The sequence below is a fragment of the Cavia porcellus genome, unplaced genomic scaffold, assembly GCF_034190915.1.
Source record: "Cavia porcellus strain 051 isolate PalLab524CR breed Dunkin Hartley unplaced genomic scaffold, mCavPor4.1 scaffold_9, whole genome shotgun sequence".
Taxonomy (NCBI): Eukaryota; Metazoa; Chordata; class Mammalia; order Rodentia; family Caviidae; genus Cavia; species Cavia porcellus.
Window position 1 is genome coordinate 24,300,901 of NW_026947492.1, and position 6,001 is coordinate 24,306,901.

A 6,001-nucleotide genomic window follows, 5' to 3' on the forward strand; every position below is an offset into this window, starting at 1 on the left:
AAAGGCAAGAGATGCAGAGTGGTTAATTAGGAAAGAGGGCGATGGGGCCTCTTCTGGACAGGTGAAATGGGCAGTGCTTCTTGAGCCTGAGACCGCCCTCCAGGACCAGAAGAGCAAGTCGGGAAAGACAGGCCCTGAGCTTCAGACAGAAGAGCCCCCCTTGGGATAGCACACAGCAAGCTCTTAGGTAAGAAAGGACTTCGCACAGGATAGTGACCAGAGAGAAGGTCACCAGAGGGAGAAGATGGTACAGAACAGGCGTGGGAGCAGGCTGTGTTTCATACTGGAGAGTGGTCTCGTCAAGAAGTTGGATTTTATTGTTAGTGTCCCGGAAGCCATTAAGAGGTTAAGTGGAAGTGAAATGAATCATTTTCATGTTTAAAGATCACTTCGGTTACCATCAGAATGGTGGCACGAGGATGTCAAGTGAAACAGAGGTGGGCTAGTGTAGCCATGCCGTGGGGAGACGATTCAGATCTTCAGAAGGTGGCAGTGGTGGCACAGAGAGAAACGCTGGCCTCTGAGGGCTGTCCTGGCCAGCGGTGGAGAGAATTGGTTAGAAGGAGGGAAACCAGAGAGGCCATGGGTGTGAGCGGGACTGAGGGCCTCGGTTCTGCTGGGACGCTGGAGCTGTGTCCACTCTGTCGAGAAGGGGTTAACATAGCAAGCCTGACTCGGGGCTCCTCTAAGTCACCTGCCCACAGTGGCAGCCCTTGGCTGACTTCCGGGAGCCTGAGTCTCAGTGGGTCTGCAGGCAGTCATTACTGGATAAGGCCCGACTGTTGGTGTGAGCTGTGCGGCCTGCTTTCCCCTGGGAGTCTACACTTCAGGTAGTCCACGCAGATGGCACTGACCTTTGTGGCCCCGTGTCTCCAATGGCCTTCCTCAGGTGGGGGCATCGCTCAGCACAGGTGTCGCCATGTCTTTGCGACTGGGAGTGGTGAGCTCTGTCACATCCTTCTCGGGTGGGAGGCAGAGTCAGGACCGCGCTCTGCTCATGGGTTCCTCCAGACTCTGCCCGATCTTCCCTCTGGGGAGGTGGTGTGCACGCATAATGCATCTTAATTCCTTTTTCATCCTTTTACCCTCCCCCTTCCCCACTTCTCCCTCTCTCTAGACTTCTCTTCTTTTTTGCAAAAGGTTTCTCTCCCTATTTCCTATTAGGTATCTTTTATTTTGTTCTTGATTTACACTTTGGATTCTCCAATGTAAGATGTACTGTTTAAGTGTATGTCTGATGTATCTCACTTAACATCATGGTCTGAAGGTGCATCCACTTTCCTATGAATGCCTCAGGCTTATCCTTCTGGCAGAGTCCATTCATAGAGTACAATTATGGGCTGGATCCTAGGGGCCCGAGGGAATGTCCAGGTGTCCTGGCCAGTAGTGGAGTGTTCCTGAGGGCCCTGACACAGAGCCTCAGTATTTCAATTTGGGAGTGATCAGTGTGTGAAAAGAACAAAAGCCATGGGAGCAGATGAGATCAGCCAGGAAGAGTGACTAAAAGCCCAAGGGACTCCACAGCTGAGGGATAATCAGAGGGAGACAGTGTACAGACCTGGCCAGAACTCAGGCCACCGAGTGGAGGAATGTCTGCTGGATGGAGCGCAAGGCCACGGATGGTGTCGGCAGAGAGCCCCAGGGAGCGGTGGGGATGCTGGCTCATCAGGGCTTGTGAGGAAGGGCGTGTTTGCCTCAAGTGTGAATGTGTTGTGTGAGGGGCAGGGAGGCAGTGGGAGTGTGTGGGGGAAGTGTACGCAGCTTTTTTAAAGATGGAAGACATGTGAATATTTGGTTTCCCTGTTGGCCTAGTGATAGCCTCTAATCCAGGGGTTCAGCAACGCAGATGAATGCGGTATACAGCCTGCGACCCACGGGGTGCAGTCCAGGCGCGAGGACAGGGAGGCATCCAGGGTGCTGGGTGTCTGGAGAGTGACAAGCACACTCTGCGGGGTGCTGGGCCTGAGCTGGGCTTGACAAGAAGGACAGTGATCTTGAGTCAGACTCGAGGAGCAAACAGGCGTGTGCCAAAGAGCGAGGAGAAAAGAGAAGAGGAACACATTGGAAGGGAGAGGAATGCTGTGCTGCCGGGGGGAGGATGTGCGCCTTGGAGGAGTGTGGGGCAGGGGGAGCCATGCAGAAGAGAGTGGAAAGTCTTTTCTCTGAGGACTTAGAGACAGAGCTGCCAGCTGGGTCCCTGGGTGGGATTTTCACTGGGCACTGTGGCTTCATTGTGGCACAGATGGGCTTCGTGGCGTGATTACTACACCAGGTCTCCAAGGTGCAGGGCATCTGGCAGGTTGGAACAATGCACATATAGGCAAGGGAAGCTGGCAACTTTAGGATAAGGAATGGCCAGGTGATGTGGGTGGGGTAGAATTGGGAAGGAAGCCCATGGGGCAAGGACTTTGAAAATATGCAGGTTGAGGGGCTGGAATACAGAGTCTAATGGGAATGGAGGAGCAGGAAAGGGAGACAGGGAAAGGTCAACTGTGGGGTGGTCGGGGGATCTGGGGGGCTGATGGGGAAGGATGATTAGTGGAAGCTTGCAGAAGATCTGAAAGGATGGGGAGTTGGCATCAGGGAGCAGGATATTTGAATTTGTGACCTCAGAGGAGGGGAACCTCTTAGTAACCAGTGAGTCAGGAAGTGGTTGAGGGAGGGACCCTCTTTGATCCTGCAGTCACATGGCTTTTTTCTCTTCTTTCAGCATCTGATGCACCTCTGTTCTCAGATCTCCTTTCTCCAATTTTGGGTCCAACAAGAACAACTCACAGCATCTTTTCTTACTTCCGGAGAAATTTATTCCACATGTGTCTGATTCACTTGCGTTTACAGAAACTCAAAATCTCCAGTGTCCAAAAATCCTTTCCACTACTTTTTTCCCCCGTTCTTAGAAACAGGAAGTTATGTTTGGCCGAGCACAAACTCTTTCAGTGCCCCTGGGACTTACAAGATGTTTGGAATGAGGAACCCTGAGGTCTGTGGGAGGCTTCTTTGGTTTTCCTTTCCTGGGGCAGTTGCGCATCTGCCAGGGATACACTGGGCAGCTCAAGGGGAACCTGAACTCCGCTGTCTCCCCGTACTGAGCCCAAGGCCTACGGGAAAGTATGTTCTAAAAGAGACAGGTGGTTTTCTTCCTCCCTTCTCTTACTCTGCAATTGGGAATGTACTGGTCCATCGAGAGACATCTGTCTTCCCTGTCGGGCAGCAGGAGCTGTAAGGAGCCCTCTTGTTTGTGGGAGAGGTGAGGCCAACTACTTCCTGTGTATCAGAGAATCTCCCCATCTCAAGAGGCACAAACCAATGAGACACATCTATTCTGATAAACCTGGCCAGGCCATTCTAAAATATTGATTGAAAATCAGGTATGTGCTCGGAAGGCGCCAGCATTGTATGAAGAGAGCATTGAGTCCCAATCTGACGTTTACTCACCTGACAATTGGCTTTAATTCTCCTCGGTGTGTTCTCACATCATTTGGAATATTGCTTTTAGAATACTATTACTTAGTATCATTCCTTCTTCCTTCCCTCCTTCCCTCTTCATTTGCCTTTTTTCTTTTTTCTTTGGAGACAGGGTCTCACTACATAGTTCAGGTTGATCTTGAATTCACTATGTAGCCCAGGCTGGCCTCAAACTCATGGCAATCCTCCTGCCTCAGCCTCCTGAGTCCTGGGATTACAGCATGAGCCACCACACCCAGCCATCTTCGTCCTTCTTTCTGTGGTGCCAGGGTCTGAACCCAGGTATCGCTCACGTTAGACCTGCAATCTATCAATGAGCGCCTCAGAATATTTTCCTATATAAAGAAAATAATGACCACAGTATTTGTGGCACACACGATAGATAGATGATCATGCACATCTATCCAGCAAAAATGTCGGCTTGGATGGGTGCTTCTTTCTCTTTCAAGTTCTATGCGGCTTTCTCAAAGTTGCAAACTCAGCCAGGGGACCACTGATGGGAAAATGTGCTGTGCAAAAGGAGTTCTTTCTTCAGAAAGACATATCGCTCTCCAGTTATAGTCACCAGCGGAGAGTGAGCCCTGTTTACATTTCTCTAGGACAGGAACTGGCCTCTCACTTCCTCTGCTTTTGGTCCTAGCACCCTGGACAGTGTGTACTCAGGGCTCCAAGGCTGCCAATGGGCTAACCTATGGTAGAGCTAGGGGTGGGGGCTGCTGGGCAGGGATGTGCTTCTCTTCTCTTGGTGATTTCCTTCTGCCAATTTGTAAAATCCTTTGGTCGGCTATCGGGGAATGGAAAGGGCAGAGAACAAGCCTCAAAGATTCACTTGTCTTACGGGTGAAAAGCTGGAAATGAATCTTGATGCCAATGAACCACCTTTGAAATATTTCTGGCAGCAGCCTGGTGAACCTGGTTGAAGGATGAGGTTATCTGCTGAGTCCAGGCTTCCTGGTCTTCCATTACAATGCCCTGTAACAGTTTCTATCAGGCGCAATAGCTGGAAAATAGAAACTCAGTAGAGGAAATACAGTGTGTCCTCCTCTGGGTCTAAAAGGGCAGTTGTAGTTGGCTGGGGCCATCAGTGGTGTGGTCTTCTGGTGCAGTCCCCGAGCTGCAGCTGTTGAATTTCCAGACACAAACAAGTATGTATTTTGTGAGCCTCGCTGAGCCCACACAGCATGGGAGAGCCAAGCTGGATTCCATTCTGCTTTGCACATCAGCAAGTCTGCTGCCAGCTGAACTCCAGGGCAAAAGCTGTGCCTGGTAATGGGGCAGGCAGCAGGGACGGCACAGCTGGCCTGACACGGGCAGTTAACAGGGGGCGCGTTTGCCCTTAATTACTGGGGGGATAGGGAGTGGAACAAGATGAAGATGCACAGAAACACCCATCAGCCTTCACAAAACGGAGGCAGAGCAAGGAAATACCTGTGCTTACTAGTCATGCACAGTGAGCCTGTGTGTGGACGCATGCTTGTTTATGCTAGGTAAGCCAGGCCTCCCACTCACTAAAAAGGCAGAAGGAAAAGAGGTCAATTCCATGTCAGCCCCCACCGGGTGGGGACCAGCTAAGGGGCCAGGGGGGCAGGACTCCTTCTGTTCTTGCTTCCCACTGCAGGGGTCTGAGCCCACATTTGCACTGGGGCTCCGCCCCACATCTTCTGCCTGCCTCCCAGGTTGTGAAAGAAAAGGAAGATGGGGCAGTGGCGGGTAAAAGGAAGATGCAAAGTTAGGCTTTTACCTTCTTTTCCCAGTGTCATTCTTGATGCTATTTTTCCTCACCCATTCACACCTACCACCATGTCCCTATAGGGCCTATGCCCCTGGGCCACCAGATATAAGGAGCTAAGTGGCAAGGGGGGCTTCGAGATCCCAGCACCCGGTGGGGGTGCAGTCTGCGTTAAAGGGCTTATGGGGCAGACAGCTGCAAGTTGCTTGTGCCCAAAGAACTGTGAGATGTGGATGAAACCTGGCGTGGGGCAGGTGGGCGGCAGGCTTGGAAGTCATTAGGATGGTACCTAGATACAGCAGCAGAAGTCCTGAGGTCCTAAAAGGATCTTGTGTCTGGCTTAAATAAAATAGGACAAGCCAGCCTGTAACAAGATGGGGCAGCTTACAGGGTGGAATTCTTCTCCTCAAGATTGAGAGGCACCACATAACCATTGTGACTCTGATTTGAAATTTTCTCTAGCATGGGGGAAAGCGTGGTCCTGAACCAGTAGCCTCACATCATCTGGGAGCTTGTTAGAAACAGACTTTCAGGCTATCCGCTGACTTCCTGGAGCAAAACTCCTGGAGGGGAGGCCTGGCGATCTGCCTCAGCCTCTGGAAGGCCCTGGTGTCTGTCCACTGCAGTTTGAGGGCCACTGGATCATGCCATGAACAGCTGTCCCTGTGAGCTGTGCCCAGTAGGTCTGTTGGAACCCAGAGTACTCACTTGCTTACTGAAAGTCTGAAGAGAACCATGCAGGAGGTCAGCTGCCTTGTGCACGTCCCAGGTGACCCAACCCCGGTTTAGCCTTCGTCTTTGGGGTCT